The sequence below is a fragment of the Antechinus flavipes genome, chromosome 2 (genome assembly GCF_016432865.1).
Source record: "Antechinus flavipes isolate AdamAnt ecotype Samford, QLD, Australia chromosome 2, AdamAnt_v2, whole genome shotgun sequence".
NCBI classification, from domain to species: domain Eukaryota; kingdom Metazoa; phylum Chordata; class Mammalia; order Dasyuromorphia; family Dasyuridae; genus Antechinus; species Antechinus flavipes.
The window spans coordinates 431,008,042-431,030,371 of record NC_067399.1 but is presented as its reverse complement, the minus strand read 5'-3'; the positions used below and the strand labels follow the sequence as shown (position 1 = coordinate 431,030,371).

At 37.8% G+C, this 22,330-nt stretch overlaps 1 protein-coding gene and 1 long non-coding RNA gene across 3 annotated transcripts in view; both read left to right on the top strand.

Moving 5' to 3' along the window:
• Window positions 1–22,330, top strand: part of ADRB2 (adrenoceptor beta 2) — a 111,182-nt gene that overhangs the window by 73,652 nt on the left and 15,200 nt on the right. The gene's annotated exons all lie outside the window — the stretch shown is intronic.
• On the top strand, window positions 5,290–20,471 carry LOC127550235 (uncharacterized). Its single transcript, XR_007950801.1, has 2 exons — window positions 5,290–5,446; window positions 20,249–20,471. It is a non-coding gene; the product is annotated as an uncharacterized LOC127550235 (long non-coding RNA).

Here is a 22,330-nt window from a genome sequence, read left to right as displayed (position 1 = left end):
CTGGACTTAGAATTCTCTTTTGTCTGCCTCTGTTTCCTCAATTGTTAAATAGAGTAAATAATAATAGCATCTATCTTCCAGAGCTATTATGAGGACTAAATGAGATATTTATAATGCTTGCTGTATAGTAGGTACTTAATAAATACTTGCTTCTCTGTTTTTGGCTACTGCAGCTACAGGAAAAGCTAATACTATGTGCGAAGCCTATGCACTTTCATTTCCAGTTTTTAAATTTTCTGCCATTTTATAGAATCACCTCTCCCTCCCAACTTCCCTAACCCCTAGGCACTCAGCCTCTTAACTGTGAAGTCATCTTTGACTTTTCAGTCTTCTTCATTTCCCACATAATTAGTGCTCAGCTACTTTAAAATCTGTATTAAGATAGCAAATGTAAGCTATTATTATTATTATTCCATGATCTGGTCTCTTCTTTAATTTTCTACCACTTTGGTGAGAAGAAGGGACCTCCAGTTGACATACAAAATAGATACAGGTCAGTGGAATGCCTAGTATCCCTAAAGAGCTCTCAAAGTAAACCAAATTCCATACTGCAAAGATCAAGGTTGGGCTATAAAATGCCATTTAAGCAAATTCAGAATTAAGATCCTCTAACTCAAGTGCCTTGTCATAAAATGGAGCATACAAACTTTGTCAGATAATATCATTTGAGAAAAGCATCAAATACAAAATCTGTCTGTCATCTGATGATCAGCTTAATGGAGCATGGAAATACTCTTCACCAGAAGGTGGACTACCAGGACATTTGCTTCTTTTAGCAGTATGTGAAAAAGTCCATGAAGGCATGAAGGAGCTACTTTTGAGTGATCAAAAGTATAGTATTTACAAACAAGGAAAATGATGTGATAATAATTATTCTAATATTGATAATTATCAAATTATAGTAATATTTAATACTTTTGATGCTTCATGGTTACAAAAATGTGTCATATACATTAATTTAGTTGATCCTCTCAACTGCTCTGTGAAGGAGGAATGAAAGGGATTATTGTACAATTTTATATAAGAAAAACTGAGGCTCACAAACCTTATGTCTTTTCCAAGTGACACAGCATTTGACTAATTTAAGACTCCAACTCCAAGTTCAGGGCTCTTTCCTTATAACAAAAATCATTGTAGAATTCATTTAAATATTCTCACAAATTTTAAGTAGGATTTAGTTTTCAAAGTTACATTTATAGTCATCTTCCAGGAATGTATCCATCATTAAGAATTCAATTCAATTCAACATAATCCCTACTGACTAAAAGTCCCTGTGGAAGACTAAAGTGTAGAGGTGGGTGGTGCATGGAGATTTTAAAAGATCAATATGACTCAGACCCTATTCTTGAGGACTTTGAGTAGGAAAAAGGAAAGGATTCCAGCAAAAGTGAGATGAGAAATTTTAGAGAGGAGAACACTTACACCAGCTGGGGTGAGCAAATAGCCTACGTGGCAAGGTTCTTTCATTTAAAAAATATTTTTCATTCTAAGATCCCTTCTAGATCTAAGAGTCTGTGTTCTAGGGTCCCTTCCAGCCAGTTTCTCATCTTTCATAGAGGACGTAACAATTGAACTCAGTCTTTAAGGATGGATAAAGCTTCAACAGGTGGAGATTTAGAGAAGAATCCAATCTAAACATGGGAAGTGGAGTGCACAAAGACATGGAGAAGGGGGTGGAGGATAGGACAAGAACAGGAGTGGTTCTATTTGGCTCAACTGTAGAGTACAGGAGGGATTATTGGATCATCAAATTTAGAGCTGGAAAGAACCTCCAGTGAAATGAGGCTGGAAAAGAGCCAAACTATGAAGGGTCTTAAATGCCAGAGTTAAGCTTTGAAGAGAACATCCAAATTGTTCTGGATATCACATTTTAGGAAGAACATGGACCAGCAGAAATCAATCTAGATGACTGTGTACAGGATTGGGGGAAAACTGAAAAGCATGCTGCGGGGGATCAATTGAAGGAATTGGAGGTATTTAGGATGAAGAAGAGAAATGGTATCTCTGTCTCAAATATTTAAAAGGCTGTCAAAGAGAAGAGAAACTTGCTTTGCTTGTCCCCATAGGGAAGAAATAGAAGCAATGTACTGACTTTAACTGGGAGATAGAGTTCAGCTCAGAGCTGTCACTTGGTGGAACCAGATGTTTTGATAGTGAGTTTTCCTTCATTGGAGTAGCTTAAGCAGAAGTTATGACCACTTGACAAAGACTGAACGGGAAAAAAGACAGATGAGAGAAAAAGATATAAGAGGATGAAAGAGGAAAGAAAAAGATAGGACACACAGAAGGATTTTGTGACAACTGAGAATTAGAGTAGTTAAGTTTCTGTGATTCCCAGACCTTTACACTTCTATCACCACTCACCACTCATCTCTAATATTATACTTTTTTTTAAAGCAAACATCCAACAGTCAAATTAAATCCAGTAATTTTTTAGGTTAAACACGTGCAATTTTTCTAAACATATTTCCAAATTAGTCATGATGTACCAAATAAATAAATAAATAAATAAGCTCAAGAGAAAAAAAAAAAACGCAAGAAACAAACAAACAAACACAACAACAACAACAAGGTAAAAATACTGTGCTTTGATCCACAGCCTCCATATTCTCTCTCACTAGATGTGGATGGCACTATCCATCACAAGTCTATTGAAATTGCCTTGAATTTCCTCATTGTTGAAAAGAGCCAAGTCCATCACAGTTGATCATCACATAATCTTGTTGTTGTTGTGTACAATGCTCTCTTGATTTTGCTCACTTCACTCAGTATCAGTTCATATAAGTATTTCCAGGCCTTTGTGAAATAAGCCTTCTCATCATTTTTTTGGTTATTTTTTTCCCATTTGAAGAAACAGAATAAGCAAAAAGAAAAACAGAAAAGCAATACAAAACAAAATGAAATAAAACAAAAGAGAACATTATCATGTGCCCAGCAGAACATCAGGAAGGATTCAAAATATATAACAACAAATACCAGTTTAATAAGCTATATTTATTAGTCAAAGAAATTATATTCTTATTTGGAAATATATATATATATATATATATATGTGTGTGTGTGTGTGTGTGTGTATAGTGTTGCCTATTGAACCCATTCCCAATGTGAGTAGGCTTTCAGAACTATCCTGTTCATCATTTCTTACAGAACAATAACATCCTATTATATTCATAATATTTTGCTTTTTAAAGCACTTCCAGCTCTGCCATGCTATGTTCAAAAATACTTCCAACTCAACATTCTATGTTCTAAGGTCTTTCCTAGCTAGGATATTCTTTATTCTAGGTTCCTCCCAGTGCAAATATATTTAAAAATTCTTCTCAACTGTGGCATTTTATGTTCTAAGATCCCTTCCAATTCTGACATTTTGTTTTCTAGTCCTGATGTTTGACAGTATTTTTTATGTTTTCAAGTATCATTCTGTCAGTCTCTCACCCAGAGAGTATGGCAGATTTCTGACAAGGAAGAGTGTGAATGACAGAAGAAAGGAGATAAGCCTATAGTGTATGCTTCCAGGAATAGGGTTAAGTTTCAAGGACTGTGAAACATAAGTGTCCTAGTCTGTGGGAATCTTCAGAATGGAAAGTCAAACAACATGCATTCATTAAGCACCTACTATGTGCCAGGCACTGGAGACACAAAGAAAATCCAAAAACAGAAGTTTGCATTCAGACTTTAGGCCCTATGTCTAAAGTTTATTTGGGGGTTTATGAAGATCCTATTCTTGGCTATTTATAGTTTCCAAGGTAAACTCTTTTACGGATTCTGAAAAGACCCCTTAGAAAATGGTGAGCCAGCTGCTTCCTTGGCTTCCTTCCAGAGAGGGAGAAACCTCTCTGATCCACACATGTCGTTAGGGCTCTGCCAAGAGCCCTCTTCTCCACACCCCCTATCTCCAATCAGAGTTGCTGCCAGCTGTTTTAGTTTGCTAGGGTGGTCTCTCTCTTGCTTTCCCCCATGTGGAATAAACTTTTTTCCTGTCCTCCTTTTCCAGTCTTCCCTGCAAAGATAGGCTCTCTGTACTCCCCACATACTGAGCAACATTGTCATTGTATATGGGTGGGGAGGATGACAAAAGAGGACTGGACTATAGGGGAGAGTACTGATCTTTAGGAAAAAGAAGAAAAGACAAAAAGGAAGAAAGGGGAAAGAAAGTAGAGAGGAACTCAGAAGTATTTTTAGTTAGTCACTGGTGTGCCCTGGGTAATATGGACCACCCCTAGAGGACTACCAGGAGTGGGGATCAAGGCAATGTAATAATGGAAAAACAGACTGTGCTGTGTTCTCTGTTCTAAGGTCCTTCTAGTTTGATGTTCTGTGTTCTATATTCATGCTCTCTCCTCCTCCACTAACTTGAGACTTTCTGTGCTCTACAGTAAACCTTCTAATACTGATGTTCCATCGTCCTGCATCAGGGTACACTAAGATCATATACTTTCCTAAAGGCAAACTAAGCCCCCAGAAGGGCAGGCGCCTGAGTTGGCAGCTCAGACAGAAGCAAATGCTTTTGGCCAGTGTTTCTTTAGGAGTACGCTAACTGAATAACACTGCAAGGCTGTCTAATTCACAAACTTTTTCTGAGAAAATGCAAAACAGAGAGTTTAACCACAAGAAGCTGGTATGAAATGAGGCTTGGGGGAAAGCCTCAGGGATTCCTGCCCAGAAGCCAGTCATGGATAAATAACACTGTAATTCATGTGCCACCCCTATCCCCAGACCCCCGTTAGAGAGGAAAGCCTGGCTTTCCAGGCTCCCAGCTAATGGTCTCTTTGTTTGCCCTTGGAAGTATCTATTTTGTCACCTTTTGTTCAGGCTCATTTCTCTGCCATCTTTCCAGACTCCCTTGAACTTGGGGGAAGTCAATGAACTGTGGTAGAAAAAGTCAAGGAGATGCCAGGCTTCTTAGCTCCAGGGAAGAAAATGTAGGATCAATGGGGAGATGCAGAATCATTATAGATCTAAAAGGGACCCCAAAAGCTATTTAATGCAACCTCATCTTTTTACAGTAAACCAAAACCCATTTAGAATTACTCTGAATTTGGGACAGTATTTGAACTTTGACACCAGAGTCAGTGTTGCTTTTAGCACGAAGAGGGAAGATAGAGACAGATTTTAAGTGAAGATAAAGTATAACTAGATAACATTTCTTGTGAGAGTGTCTGTGGAAATGGGAGTGAATGTTTTCATGAATTAGAACTTTAATAGTAGTCAGCATTGTGACATGACAGCCCCCAAAACTAATGATATCTTAGGGTACATTGGGAGAAGTGCAATATCCATCATGAAAGAGGTCATCAACCTGATGTCCCCTTCTTTCATGCTATGTCTGGAGTGCTGTGCCAAGGGATTGACAAACTGAGGAAGTTCAGCAAAGGGTGACCAGGAATGAATGGTACAGTGAACAAAAGACAATTATCACAGTCCCAAAATACAACTGCCTCATAAGGTAATGATTTCTCCATCCACTGGATTTGTTTGAGTAGAAAATGAGTATCCAATTGACAAGAATGTCATGGTGGTCTTGCTTAGCTAGGTGTGGGCTCGGATATCTAAGAATATCCCTGATATTGTAAAATTCTGGGAATTCCCTAGCAATCAAAGCTTTTCTCCAGTGGAACTGTCTGTCTTGAGGTAATTGATTCCTTTTACTAGATTGTTCAGGCAAAGGCTGTCTGAATTGCTTATTGGAGATGCTATCGATGGAGGCTAAACAGACCAGCTAGAGTTGAAACAACTGAATTGTGAGGGACCTCCCAGTTTTGCGAGAGTCTCTTATTCTGATCCTAAGAGATGAGGCCCATGAACTTGCCCAGACTCCATTCTGTCAAGCTTCCTTCCCAAGCTAACGTCCTGGGGCTTTCTGGAAACTCTCCTCGCCTTTTTCCCCTGTGCAGAGGAGGACAAAGACAGTCTCTGTCTGGCTGAGTCCTTTACCAAGCCCTGCCAGAGTGTACTTTCTGTGGGTAGAGAAATTGGGCCTGTGCCTTCAGTTCCTCTTTTTTATTTTTCCCTTCCTCTCTAAATTTTCTCCCTCTGCTCTAATTAGTAATGTTTGGGTGAAAGAGAGGGATTATTTGGAGACTGTGTCAACTGTTTGAAAATAGAATTCCTTAAACCAGAACATCATGGAGGCCTTAAGATCCTATCCCCTCTTCCTCTCTGGAACTTCCTTCATGATTTACTCAAGATCTTTTCTTACTTTTCCCCCTCCCAGAAACTGAATCCTTACTCTGGACTCCTGAAATAGCATCTACTTAAGTACAAGTGCATAATTAGGATGTATTGTAGCGTTTGAGAGATCACTGGGTCCAATTTGCTCAATTTACAAATCAGCAAACCAACGGTCTTGAGATCTTTGCCATTAGAAAGTCTTCCAACAGATCTTTGTCAGGGCTTCTGACAAAGCATAGTTTGGACTAGATGACCCCTGAGACCTTTTCCATCTCTGGGATTCTTAATTTCATGAGACTCAAAAGAGAAATGGCTCTCCCAGAGCCACACAGCAGGTTAGTGGTTGAGAGAAGTTCTGCAGTGTAGAGATCAGGGAATATCCCTCAGGGATATTTGGTGCACGGCTAAGCTCCCACAAGATGCTCTGAGCTACATTTATGCAATAATTACTCAATAGAAACAGGGTGTGTGTGTGGATGGACACTCTAGTGAGTCATGGCCAGTGGCAGGATGGATGTGTGGATGGACACTCAAGTGAATCATATCCTACCCATGGAAGGCCTAGTTATAAAGTAGGCAAAGTTTCTCTTTAGCCCTTCTCCCCCCAACCTCCCTCTGGCCTCCAGTTGCCCCTCTCTCTGAAAAGTAGTCATTGACTTGATTATTCCCTTTCACTGCTAACAGATGGGACTATCCTGCCCCACCCACCCCTGGCTATTTATGCTCATGAAGCCCTCAGATTCTCTTTTTCCTTTCCCTTCTCCTTCTTCCATTCTTCTCACTTTTTCTTTTCTATTAACAAAAAAATGTAAGAATCCTGTAAGCTGATGTAGTTTGCAAAGTGCTATATATAGTTTTTTTTAAATGTAATTCTCATGACACCTCCTTGAAATAAGTATCACTATTCTTGGGTTTTTCCCCCCTATATCCATCCTTTATCAACAGCTACTGTTAATCTCTAGTGGGAAAAAATGCAGAAACAATGGGAATAGGAAATTAAAAGACCAGCAGTGTTATACCAATACCATCTCTGCCACTGTCTCTATATGGAACTGTTGGCAAGTCATATAAACTCTCTTTGCATCATTTATAAAATGGATGGAAAGATCTCTATGATCTTTTCTAGCACTAACAGTGTAAGTTCTATCATTTCATGTTATAATGTCCTTTCTACTCAGACATTCTATAATTAGGATTGTATCTTGAAATAGAGGGCAGTGCTCAGAAAAGCACTTTTCAGAAGTCCCATTCCCTAGAACTATTGATTTATTTCTATGGCCTTGACTTGCATACTCTTTTGCTTTGTGGCCTAGATTTGCTATCTCACCAAAATGTAATCACCTGTTATGCCAGCCACATGCGGGCCAGATGGGGTGCTAGATATTTCCTACATGTGTGTTTTTCATATGTATTCCCTTTGTTCTTTGTGTGTATGCCCTTCCCACAGTGGTGTTTTAATCTGGGGGATGGTGTACTCCATGCATTAAAGGGAAAAGAGGAGAGGAAGCAAAAAGGGAGCTTGTCATTTTATTTGCTATGAAGTGTGATTAAGTGGTGTTTTTGGTTTTGTTTTTACTGTAGTAAAAGACATGAAAAGTCTGGCTGAGGATTTCTAGTACTATTGATTAGAATAGTTTCCATGTTTGATTTGCAATGTAACCAGATGCAAATGCCTGGGCCCCATTTAAGGCTAGCCTTGTACCTTTGTAGAATAAATTAATGTTTGTTAATTTGACTTCTTTGGGGAATAGGACTCAATGTTAAAATTTATGTAAGTTGGCACATCAGTCAATATAAATAAAAATAAATAACACCCTCTTCTATCCCACTGCCATAAACCTTTTTTTCCTTAAAAAAAGGTTAAACAAAACCACCTAATAGGGTAATAATAGTATTTGTGTTGTTCAGTCATTTTAGTCACATCTGACTCTTCGTGATTCCATTTGGGGTTTTTTTGGGCAAAGATACTGGAAAGATTTTCTATTTCCTTCTTACTCATTTTACTAATAAGGAAACTGAGGCAAAGAGAGTTAAGTGACTGGCCACAGTGTTGGAGGCTAGATTTGAATTCAGGAAGAGGTGTCTTCCTAACTCTAGCCCTGGCACTCTATCCTCTGTGTCACCCTGCTGCCCAAAAATAGTATATAATTTGTAATAGCTATTGTTGCTACAGGATAATTTTTAATCATTACCTCCTCTCATGTTAACAGCACTCTTGTGAGTGAAAGCAAGTATTCTTTTCCCTATTTCACCAAAGAGGAAAATAAGATGCTTATCAGGATATTCTCTCACACGGAAAATGATTTTTCAGAGTTCACATAGGGAGTTAGTGAAAAGGGTAGGATGTGAATCCCTGTATTCTGAAGTGGAACTTTTATTCTTTTGTGCAGAAGACACTTAATAAATGTTCCTTGATTGTTGATTGATTCTTCTCATGGTTGTGAATTCATGGCATGAGGCACCAGACTTCCTGATACTTGGTTGAGGGAACAAGATTAGTAAACATTTCCTCTCAGTCACACACACACACACACACACACACACACACACACACACGAGAGAGAGAGAGAGAGAGAGAGAGAGAGAGAGAGAGAGAGAGAGAGAGAGAGAAGAGAGAGAGAGAGAGAGAGAGAGACAGAGACAGAGAAGGGGGGGAGGGAGAGAGGGAAGGAAAGGGACTCAGAGGGAGACAGAGAGATAGAGAGAAAAAAAAGACACAGAGACAGAAATTGACAGAGAAAGAGAGACACAGAAACTGAGAGAATGAGAAAGTCACAGAGAGAAACAATGTCAAAAGTCTAACTTAGAGATTATTATACACAACACACACAGATTCATACACAGACACAGACACACACACACACACACACACACACACACATATTTAGCAATACCAAAGAGCAAAATTCAACAAAAGCACATAGGTATCCATTGACACATTCCTCCCTGTCTTTTAACTATTGTATCCGTAGGACCAATCCTCAAAACTTCTCATTTCCCATCTTGATGGCAGCCATAGCTTCTATACTTCTTTCAACTTTCAGGAACAAGATTACATCAAATAGCCATTATCCTGCTCACCTCTCTTTCCTTTCTGGGCCTCTATTTGCATCCACATTTTGTTTTCTCTTCTTTCTGCTCCTCATGCCTGAATCTGTTCAGGAATGCCACATTCCAGAAATTATGATATCATAACATATCACAACTGGAGCCAGTGTGATGCCCTAGATAGAGGAATGTGGCCTCTCACAATGAATCAGGCAGGTGTGGTTGGCTGGGGATTAAATAGCGTGATTCAACTTCATACTGTTTAATGATAATCACAAAGCTTAAAGATGGAAAAAAATATATAATTAGATTGTTTGCTTCAGGATCCTGGAAGGCAGAGAGTTTTCCTCATATTGTATATCCAGGGAGCTACAAAAACACTGAGCCTCTCTTCTCACCAATTAGTCCATCCCCCTGTCTCTGTGCTTTCTTTACCTACATATGTAGGTTATTATGCAAAGCAGCAAGAAGCTGTAGAAGGCTTGGCTCCTAGACCATGCAATGCCACCAAAATCACTATTATTTTAGATAAAATTCTTCCTTCTCTGGACCTCAATTCCTGTCCCTATCCCATCAAGAGGTAAGATTATATAGTCTCTATAGTTCCTTCCAATGGTAAATCCTGAAATCCATGATCCTGTGACAGAACTGGGCATCTGGTAAGAGTGAGATGATTCAACTCTTCACCCCAGCTCCCTGGAGTGGGTGAAGTGAGTGCCCTGTTGCCAAGCACTGAAGCCAAACATCATATCTATGTTTGGTTACTCTGAGTACACTGAGGTCTCATTTAGTAAGCATTGTTGGGATCACAGCATATTATTTGGAAGAGATCTTAGAGGCCATCGAGCCTCTGAACAGAATGGAGCTGCACCCAAAAAGAACACTGGGACTGAAGTCAGGAGATCTGGGCTGGAGTCTCCACTCTGATACTTACCATGTCTATAAATCTATGCAAATCATTTACCCTCTTTAATGTATTTTCCCATCAATCAAATGAAAATACTTGTTTTACCATCTTGTAGGAAAACACTTTGACATCTCTAAGTGTATGAGTAATAGGAGCCAGACTTACAATACCCCTCCTCCAGCTGTGGTGAGGAGCAAATGAAGCAATGACTAGAAAGTGTTTTGTTTCCATAAAGAACTAGAAAACTGTGAGCTGTTATGATTATTGTTGGCGAATTTTCTGATACTTTCGGCTTACCAGCTGAAATCCTACCTTCTACAGGATGCCTTTCCTGATCCTATTAGAGCTCCTAGAGAGCAAAGACTGGTTTTTGCCTTTCCCCAACTTTTACTATACATTCAGAGTAGGTGCTTAATATATCCTTGTCAATTCATTTAAGCAATAAAACTTTTGGAAAATATTTTTTCAATGTCTTAACCATTTGGAGAGGAAATATTTCTAAAATATTTAAACCAAGTATTTCTGGCATCATTATCATAATCACATTTATGTAGCATTTTAAAGTTTACGTGGCACTTTGCTGTATTTCATCCTCAAAATAATCCTGAAGCAATTGCTATTCTTATCCCCATTTTACAGATGAAGAAGTTTCAATTTCCTCAACTGTTGAAATGAAGTTGAATGACATTCCTAGAGTCCCACAGCTATAATTCTGAGACAAAATTTACATCTAAGTTTTCTTAATATCAAGTCCAGAACTTTATTGCATAACTAGATAGGTATGTATAGATGAATATGTATATATATAGTGTATTGGTATATTCTATCTATAGACATGCATATTTGTAATCACATACATGCATATACACATTTGAGTGTATATGTATATAAACATACATATATATATACTATCATCTCTAATGTCATAGCTTCAGAGGATGAGAAACACAGGTCACTGGTAAAAGAAACCTAAAACTCAGAATCTTAGAATTAAAAGGGAGCTTGAACATTCTATTGTACACCCTTTGGTATGATCCCATCATTTAAATAGGAAGGAAACCAGACCCAGAGGGAGGAAGTGGTTTTGCCTAACTCTTCATAACTTCCCCAATTCTAATTTTAACTATTTCCTAACTTTCTCTATTTCAGTCAGTTCCACCATTAAGCTCAATATCTCAGTTACTTTTTTTCTTCATCCTTCATGGCCAATCAATTGCTAAATCTCCTACTTCTGTGTCTACAGTACAGCTCACGCCCTTGATCACTTTTCTATTCTCATGGCAACCGTTCCAGTCCAGATCTTCATCACCTCTGTCCTGCCTCCAATTACTCTTCCTCCATTCAGTTGGTCCTACATGAGCTCCTTAGTACATAGAACTGACCCAAATCCCTCAGTAGTTTGCTGTTGCTTACTGGTTAAAGTCCCCAATCCAGAAACTGGCCTTCAAAGTAGCACCATACCTTCTCTCATGCAACCTCCATTCACATGTGGCATATTCTGGACAAATTGGACTATTCTTTCTTTTTTCCCTAAACTCATTACACTTTTAATACCATTGCTCACACTGTCTGTCATCTGTACCTGGAACATCCTCCTCCCCAACTCCATTTCTGCATTTCTGCCATTTGAAATCTTATTCATCCTCTTAGGCAGAAATGCACAGGCCAGATGTTAGCTCCTTTGTGAAATCTTCCCTGATCCTTTGCTCCCATCCCTTGCCCTCTTCACTCTAAACTAGAAATGATCCCTTACTCGTTCAAACTATCATATCAGCTTACATCTCATCTCCACCTTCTGGCTTCTCTCTCTGGCTTCCTTTAAGACTCAACTCAAATCCTACCTACAAGAAGAGACTTTTCCTGGATTTTTCCCTTTGTATCATCCCCTTTCCTAATGCCTTTCCTGTGATTTTACCTTATGTTTGTACTTTAGATATGTACATAATAATTTGCATGTCCTCTTCATTTAGAAGAAGAACTCTTTGAGAGCTGAGGCTGTTTCAATTTTGTTTGTTTTTGCATTCTTGGTACTTATTATAGTGTGATTTTACATATATATGTATGTATGTTACTTATTGACTTTGCTTAACTTTTATGTCTTGATTGCATTATATCTTGTATTGTAGTTGAACTGTGCAGGATCTTCTCCACTGGACAGTGAGGGTTTTCAGATAAACATCCTGCTGGAACACTTTTTGTGTCTCTCCCCCCGCCCCAGCCTTCCCTCCTGCCAGGGCTGAAAAAAGGGCTTTCCACTTCTAAAAGCACATATCTGTGAAGTTAGGAGATTTCAGAAGGACTTTCTTTACAATAATCCTTTAAGTAAGATAGGGCAAGTAGTATTGTCTCCATTTTATAAATGAAGAAACTGGCAGAAAGGACTAAAACTACTTGGCCAAGGTCACACAGTTTGTATATAGAAAATAGAATTTGAATCTAAGTCTCCTAACTCAATACTTGGGAATTTCCCATCCTTTCATGATATACTTTTACAGTGGAGAAGAACTGAAATAGTTGAATTGGAATAAATGTATTGACATGTACATGATCATGCAACGTGTTAATATTGAGGTCTCACCTAGGATCTATTTCTCTTGATTCCCAAGAAAATAGTATCTACCACAGCTGCCTGCATGTTTAAACCCCAAATTGATTAGTATACTAAGAGTTAACTCACAGTAGAATGATTTGGTTTGTGAGTTTCCCATCAATGTAAATTTTCAAGTGGAAACTGAATGACCACTTAGGGATATTGTAGTATGCTACAGATATTAGAAAATCAGCTAGGTTGGACTGCTGCCCTTAGAATCAGGAAGATGTAAATTCAAATCCTGTCTCAGGTACTTGTTGGCTGTGTGACCTTAGGCAAATCACTTAGCCTCAGTTTCTTCCCTGGTAAAATGAGAATAAGACTAGCAGCTACTTTCCAGGGTTGTTTTAAGGATTAAAAATGAGATCATGTTTATGAAGTGCTTTGCAGACCTTACATAGTAATATATAAATGCTAGCAGCTATTATATGTTCCTTAAAACAAGATCTCCTGGCATCCCAATCTAAGATTCTGTGATTCTATATCTACCTACACAAGTTTAAACAACTCTAAAACTTGAAACCATGACATATGAGAAACAATTGAAGGAGTGAGGTATGTTTAGCCTTAAGAAAAGAAACGGTTGAAGGGTTGGCTTGAGGAAGAAGGATTATACTCGCAACTGTGTATGGAATGGTAAAATTTGCAGAGAAGGAGATTTTTGCCTTGGTGTCAGAGAAATTAAAGTTATCCTAAAATGGAACAACCTGCTTTTAGAAATAATTGGCTCCTCCTCCTTGATAGCTTTTAAGCAGAGTTTTAATGGCCACTTGTCAGAAACCATTTAGAAGTATAGGTTGAAGTAAATATCTTCTGAGGTTGCTTTCATTTCTGAAATGTTGTAATTTATGAAAACTAATTGGAATTTCTGACTCTATGGTCCTGATTTTCCTTTTGTCCGATCAAAGTGTCTTTGAGTCCTCCCAAGAGTATTTTGTCTTCAAGACAAAAATAACTTGGCAAGGTTGGATGTTCCCCAAAATGTTCCCTCCTGAAAATCTGATGAGGAATTGATAAGCTACCTTTGACCCTCATAAATGCAAGAAGGGGATGAGCTTGTCAAGTGTATGATTGGTTCAGAGAAGTGGGTTCTGAAATGTTTTTGCCAAAAAGCCAAAGGAACAACTTGCTGCAATCAGAGCCTTGGGCCAAGGCTTGGAGAAACAGGCTTCACTACCCAAATTGTGTTTATTATGTGGGTGTTCCACCTGCTCCACCCGTAGATTCCAAATCTTGGTTCTTTTCCTGGACCTTTGCAAGTGGGTCAGTTGTTTCCCTTGGGAACTGTCAGGGCCATTTTCATTTAGATTTAGAGCTGGGTTCAACTTAGAACTTTAAGTGTTTGAGCCCAAAGGAACATTAGAACAAAAAATGTCGGCATCAGAAAGGAATATAAAACATAGGATGGAAAGTGTTAGAGATGAAAGAGAATTGATAGCATAAAATGTTTACTATCAAGACTTTGGGCCACGCTCTCCCCTAACCCACTTCAGTGTTATGGGAGAGTGGGTTTACTCTTAGCACAATTTCTACATAACATTTGTTCCACCCAGTTCACATTTAACTGCCGCATTGCTCCTGGATGAATCTCTTTTAGTTGTTGCCTGGAATATTCTTGAAGATCACTCCTAAAGGTCATTCCTTGCTCCTCCTTAGTGTATCAATGCTGATCTTGCTGAAGTCTGACTCTCCTAATCTTTCAAAACTCACAAAGTGGGAGCTGCCAGATTAATTTCCCTCACCTAGAACTGAAAATCAGAAAATGGAGTCCAGCAAAACAGTGAGGCTCATTTTCTTTTCTTTTTTCCCCCAATACATATAAATTTTTCCAAATACATACAAAGATAGTTTTCAGCTATCCAAATTTTTCTCATTTCCTCCTCTGCCCTCCCTAAGAAGGCAAGCAATCCAATATAGGTTAAATATGTACAACTATTCTAAACATATTTTCATATTTGTCATGCTGCTCAAGAAAAATCAGATCAAAAGGGGAAAAACCATAAGAAAGAAAAAAAAACAAGCAAACAACAACAACAAAACAGAAAATACTATGCTTTGATCTATATTCAATCTACATAGTTCTCTTTCTGGATGTAGATGCACTTTCCATCATAAGTCCTGGAGTTACCTTGAATCACCTCATTGTTCACAAGAGCCATAGCCATCAAAATTGATCAAATAAGGCCCATTTTTATCCAACTACATGGACTCAGAGGGCAGAAGGCTTAGGACCTTTCCATTTAGAATATTTTCTCTTGCCAAATGCTATCAGGAAAAGAATCAAACCACCACGGGGAGGCTGAAGAGAAAATGGTAGCATTTCTGGTTGAAACATTAGTAGTCCTTTGTGAACATCTCCAGAGCCAATTAAAAACTCTCCTATTTACCAATGGCTTGCCAATCATAATCAATCACAGAATGTCCATGAATGCGCCAGTGTTCTCTATCATCCCAAGTCTACCAGAAGCAGGTTTCCTATCCCTTCTGTGAGGAGACTTTCCATCAGATGTGCCTTATGATTGCACCCTGGTGTATAAGTGATATATCATTTAATCTTTACAAAAATCCTGTGAATCCCTGTAGAGGATCTGGTACTATTATTATTCCCATTTTACAGAGAGGAGAACTGAGACTAAGACTGGTTAAATGACTTGCTTGGGGGTTATACATTTAGTAAGTGGTTTAGACCACATTTGAGGTCAGGAAGTGTTCCTAACTCCAGGGTGGCCAATCTATACAATCTGTGCCACCTAGCTACCCAATAATGACTAGTAGGAAGGGCTAGTTAAAATCACAGGTTGAAATTTAATTGTAAAAAATGTAATGTGAAATCTCACAAAGATTAAAAAAATTTCTGTGAGTACAATATAAGGGATATATCTTGAGACAACAGAATATTGGAAAAACATCCAGGTCCTTAGTAGACTAGACTATAAGTTCAACATATATCAATACTGAGACATGCTAAACCAAAAAATATAATAGCCATTATACTTATATGATACAATGCCCAGACCCTTTCAGTAGCAGCTGAAAGAATATAGGGTATTTGAAATGTAATAGAATTAGCATTCGTTAAGTACCTACTATATATTAAATACTTTACAAATATCTCATTTGACTTGTTCAACCTAAAGAAAATAAGTTTAGTAAAGAACATAATTGATGACTTCAAGTATTATCATGGGGAAGAAGGATTACATTTGTTCTGCTTGACCTCACAAGGCAGAACTAAGAGCAAGAAGGGGAAGTTTGAGAGAGGCATATCTTAATTTGATATATGAGAAAACTCCCTAGCCATGATAACTATCCCAATGTCAAACAAGTTTTCTTGTCCATGAAGATCTTCAAGTGATGTCTGTATGACTCCCTACAGTTACAGAATAGTAGATTTAGAGCTAGAAGGACATGAAGAGGCTAGATAGCAAAACTTCAGAAAGGTTAAATGATTTTTCTGAAGTCACACAGGTAGTAGTGGGAAAGAGGATTCAAACCAGCACTGAGAGATGGAATCTTCTGGCTCCAAATGTGCCCATGTTGTCTGTAAACTGTTGTACAGAAAACAGACATGGATGGTGGTCAATAACATTGAAATGCAATTATATATCATATGAATTTCATCCCAACCCTGTGAGATTGATAAGACAAATATATTTTCCCCTATTTTACATGTAACCCAAGGCTCAAAATCCAATAATATAAGATTCCTCACATAGCTGGAGATTGAAGACTCAATGCTCCAATTCTAGGGAAGGGGAAAATTGTAGTGGGGGGGAGATGGATAGGATGGGACTTAAAAGCCAGGTTTGTGACTCTGAAACTCCATTTTTTTTTTCATTCTAACAATCTGACTTCACTTCTGTCTTCTGTCTCTAAGTCCTTGTTTGTAAAATGAGGCTCATACTTCTTGCAATCAGTCCCTAGCTCATTGTTGTGAAGAAACACATCTGTGATTCTCACAGTGGTGTAAAAATGGAGGCTTGTATAATTATAAATGGGGGAGAAAAAGACTAGTTTTTTTTGTGGTTATTTGTTTTTTTCTTTGTTTATTTGTGTTAGTTGTTTTTTTTTTTTAAATGGGGGGGAATGGGAGCCTGGTAGTTGCAGGGTCCCAATTAGATGCCTTCATTGGGTTCTCTGTGAGCTACAGAAAAACAAGTGGCATCACCCAGCCCATTTGATGCCAGGCAGGCAGCCGTGGAAGGAACTGGGATCTGCCCAAAGGATACACCCTCCCATGCAGGAGAGATTGTCAAGAGGCATTGGACAGTAGCCAGTCCCCAAGCCAGATTCCTATAGACAGTTTGTTGAGTTTCCAAAAGGTGCTGAATGGCCTATTGACTCTCCCCAGGGCTATTCCCCAAGAAGCCTTGGCCAAGAGATGGACTGCCAAGCAAGCTGGGGGCCTGGGGTTGTGTGTTTGGGACCTAGGAAAGGAAAATTTCAGACTTAACCCTGTAGGATTGACACCTAAAATATTTTTCTAGATCTCAAAAGACCCTTATGAGGTTCTCTATCTTTGTCTCCAAATTTTATAGAGAAGAAAACTAGGATGCAAAGAGGTAAACTGATTTGTCTTGGTTCACATAACTAAATCTGCACTTGACCTTAGATCTTCTGACCAAAACACAATCTTTCACCAGTTCACTTTGCTACATTTCTTAGAACTTTTTGGTTACATGTAAAGATGCTAACCTAACAAGACCACACTCAACCAATGGAAGTAAACCAGGAGGATGTTGATATGAACTGGAGAAGATGCTATATGAGAAAAACAACAATAAAATGGAGATGTTTAGGCTGGAGAAAAGTTGGTAGGGACATGATAACTGTCTGAAAATATTTAAAAGCTTGTCATGGAGAAGTCATAGACTTCTCAGGATGAGGATAAATATCCTAACAATTAGAACAATCCCAAAAGAGCAATCCCAATTAGAGCAAATTAAATGCCTTAATGCAAAGGGAGTAAGTAACCTTATTCACATGCTCAACTTGTGTATGAATTCACTTATCCTGATTTTTTGGAGAGGATTACTTAAGATAGACATTAGAGGAGATTCTTTTTCTCTAGAATCCCCAGCCAGTTCAATTCAATTCAAACCAAGTGTTCAATTTGACATTGAAAATCAGATATCGAGGAACATTTATTAAAGAGGAATCTTAAGGAATTGTTTTAACACTTCTGACCAGAAGTGGGCCCCATTCCTTTTCTCGAAGAGGGAACCGTGAGTAAAAAAATGGGGAAACTTTTATACTTGCTCAGGTGACACAGTCCTTCCCTTCAGACAGTGGATTGGTCCTATCTTATCTGGGTTACAATCTTTCTGATATGCCCACTAGATATTTCCCCTTAAAAACAATCCCCCCCCCCAATAATACATCCCATTTTCAAAAATAGCTGAAAATTCCTCCTCTGGGATGTGTTATTTAATATTCAATTAGCCTATTAAGCAGGCTCAGTAGTGATTTGGTCAAATCAGGTCATTGACCCAAACTACTTTGGCTGGATGGGTTATTACCTTAATTTAGTGGTTTTCTCAAAACCACAAGAGTCTTTCTGATTGGCTGAATCCACCTGTGCCTTCCTAGCCCCCCAATTCCTTGTTTGCTCATAGCTTCTATTGATCACTTAATTGTTCTGTGAATCCTAAACTTCCTTAACCTCTCACATTCTAAAATCCTCTTGGTCAGGGATAACCACTATCTCAATTCCACACTACCTCAAAGCTTGCAAAACTGTGGAAACCCAGTTTTTCAGCATTTCTCACACAAGCTAGGAACCAAAGGATTTAAGAGCACTATGTCTGGTTTCAGTAGACCTGAGTATGAATCCTAAGCCAAATTGCATATAATTTAAGTAATCTTGGACAAGCTAAGGCTCTCTGGTCTCTGGTTCCCCCATCTTTGAAATATAATTAATGGATTATTTTTTGTTTGGTTATTTCCAGACATTGATAAAGATACTGAGGGTGATTTGCATTTTCTTTCCTAGCTCATTTTTACACATGAGGAAACTGAGGGAAACAGGCTTAAGTGACTTGCCCACAGTCAGACAGCTACTAAGTATCTGAGATTTGAATTGAATTTGAACTCAGGTCTTTTTCACTTGAAGACTGATACTCTATCCATTGTGCCACCTACTTGCTCCAGCCAGTGGATTAGGTGATACCTAATACACATTCCATTTCTAAATTTTATGACACTGAACAAAGCTTATGTCTTCAAAGATGAAAAATGGCCAACATAAGGCTGCAGTAATAGATACATAAGCTAAGTATATAGATCTGCAGCTTACACAGGGCTTACTTAATAAAGGGAAAATGACTAGATGTCTAGAAATAAATACAATTAAGCTTCAGCATTCACATTTTTAACTTTGGTGACTTCAAGTATGGTGTGATTTTAGTAGCAACCTCATTTTCTCTTTCATATTGGCAACCATTCATAGCTGTGTGCAGAACAGAAAAAAAATAGAGGTAAGATGTACACAAGTTTGGGGAGTGGATGGTATCCTGTTAGGTGCTTCATCGATCTTGTTCACCCTTTTATTGTAGACTAAAGAACTCTCATGCATTCACTGAATGTTTTCATTATTTAATATGCAGTACAATACCTCACACTACATGACATAGTAGAATAGTAGAAGGTAAAATTCAGTTTAAAAAGTATTTTAGCTTTAAGAATTTTATTTGCTCTGCAGTATTTATGTTACAGTGGATTTCATGTGTAGTAAAAGTTGAATATTGTCTGAAATTAATGTTTTGTTTTTTAAAAATTGAGATGTTAACACAAAGGGTCACAGAATTCTAAGAAATTATTAGCAAGCAAAAATCTTTTGCATGTTATCAATTTTATTTTGTGTATTGCATGTTGTGGGTTATTTCATGGTTACTATGTTAGAAAAAGTATGTGTTATCAGAATATTTTGTGATAAAGAATTGTATGCAGAAAAGTGTACTGTCAGCAATCTCTAGCAAGAAGTAGTCATGGGAACTTAATCCCTGGTCTCATAGGTTCAATACATCACATTTTTTTAATTTTGTCACTGTTTCCTAGAAACATTACCCCCACTAAAGTTGAGGATTGCCTGCATGATATAAAGTAGAATATTGTGGAGATAAGGGAGAGATCCAAATAAAACACTTTAGGAAACTGTGAGGATATCGTTTTCAACTGAACACAGAGAAATCAGGGAAGGCTTTCATGGAGGAAGTGGTGCCTAAGTTAATAAAGAGACAGCCATATATAATAGTAAAAAAAAAATATATATATATATATGTATATATATATAGACACACACACACATATATATAATAGTAATAAATAATAGAGGCAGAAAAGGGCAAGAAACAGGGAACAGTGAGAAGTTGTGTGTGTGTGTGTGTGTGTGTGTGTATGTGTGTGTGTGTGTGTGTGTAAGATAAGAGGTATGAAGGGAAGAAAGATAAAAGAAGACTAGAAAGGGAATTTGGAGCTAGATTGTGGAAGGGCTTAACCACTTGGCTAACAATTTTTTGTTTCTTATCCTAAAGGCAAAAGGAAGCCACTGAAAACTTTGGAGCAGGAGAACAACATGGTCAGACCTGTTCATTAGGAAGTTTATTTTGGCAGCTTTATGAAAGCTACACGGGAGAGAATAGAGCCTAAGAGCAGAGAGATGAGTTTGGAAGCTTTTAAAGTAATCAATCAGTCAGTCAACTAGCATATATACCAAGTATCTACTTAATTAATAAAGTCATTTTATGGGTAAAAACACTGGACTTAGAGTCTGCTATGCCTGAATTCAAATCTAGCCTCAGAAACTCACCATATGTGTAAGTCATTTAATCTCTATCTGCCCCAATTTCCTCTTCTGTAAAATGAGGATTACAATTGCCTTTATTTTATAAAACTCTGAAAATCAAATAAAAATCACACACACATATGTATATAAGTTTTCAAATCTTAAAAAAAAGCTAGCTAACATATATGCAAATATACATATATGTAAAAATCTTCAAATTGTGAAATAGTATATCAGAAAAATTAGTTATTATTATTAGCAATAATAATAATAATAACAAAAATCACTGTAAGATGATATTAGGCTATGGTGATTTGAACTAGGGTGGCATTAGTCAGAGTGGAGAACAGTTGTGAGACATATAGCCACAGGAAAATCATCAGGAATGGTAACTGGATTGGGAATGTGAGAGAGGGATAGGAAGAAAGAGTTAAAGATGAGTCTAACATTTATAGCTGAGATTTTGAAGGGGAAGTTGTGCAAAGATTCTATGGTTACTTAAATGGGCTTCTGTTTGCCACCCTACTAGGCTTATATAATGTAATGGAAAGAACAATGATTTTGGAATAAAAAACCTGCTATTGAATCCTAACTTGTCCACTTACCAGCTGTGTATTCTTGGCCAAGTTTCTTAACTTCTATTTACTCATCTGCAAAATGAGTATAATAATAGTTTCAATATTTCTCTTACAGTTTTTGTAAGAATGGAATATGATAATCAATGCAAAATGCTTTGTAAACCATATTATACCATCTAAGTGAGAGCCACATCTCATTGCTCTTGTTTTTGTTAGCCTGATGCCCAGAAAAACTGGTTAGCAAAAAACATTGCCAACTAGGCAGGTGGGACCTTAAGTCTTGAGAAGTCTTCTTGATCTAGAAGCTGTCTTGCTGGAGACACTAGTTGTCCAATCCAAGGCTATAACAAAGCACAATGCTTGGCACATAGTAGGCTCTTAATAAATGCTTACTGAATTGAATTGAATCTGGTTACAGTCAGTTGTATCAGAAAATGGGAAAATGACAATATGCTCCAGAGAGAATTCTTGTGACAAGTAAAAACTAATGGCAGCAGGGACACTTTAGAAATCCGAAGTGAATCCTGGATTTGGAATCAGAAGACATGGGCTCAATTTAGGCTTTTTTCATGTAATTACCTCTATAACCTTGAATAGGCCATTTCATTTCTCAGAATCTCAGTTTTCACACCTGTGAAATGGATTTCTAAGAGTTTTATTTGCTTTTGTTTTTGTTTCTGCCCTACAAGAATTAGTCTGTTAGAGGTTGATGTGTACTTAAAAGGCTCTGGGAAAAAAAAATCTGGGGCAGAAATATGCAGCTGGTATTTCCAGGATTTTTCACACCAGAAAGTATTTTGTCAGAAGCATTGCCTTTGGGAGGAACATATGACATCTTTGGGTTTATAAAATTCTGATATCTTTTTGAGATATGACAATATTTTTGGTGATTTGTTGTTGAATGGTAAGAGCTGCCTCTCTGACTTCTTCAGGAGATACCCATGGATTTGAAATCAACAATAAATCAGATAAGCACATGAGGAGCTTTGATGAAAGGTAGGGGTCAGTTAGAGAGGGTACAGGTTTGTTAGTTTATCACTCTCTCCAAGAACCTTCCCAACTTAAACACATACTTTTGGTTTTAGAGGATGACTGACTACCTTCATGATCAAGGGATTCTATAAGGTCCACAATCCTAAAACTGCAACTCATGAGCCCCCAGTGAGGTACTTACCTTTAATAGTCATCCTGTAAACATAATTATTTTAAACAAAGGCATTTATCTAGATGGTATCAAAAATAGTAGCTACAAA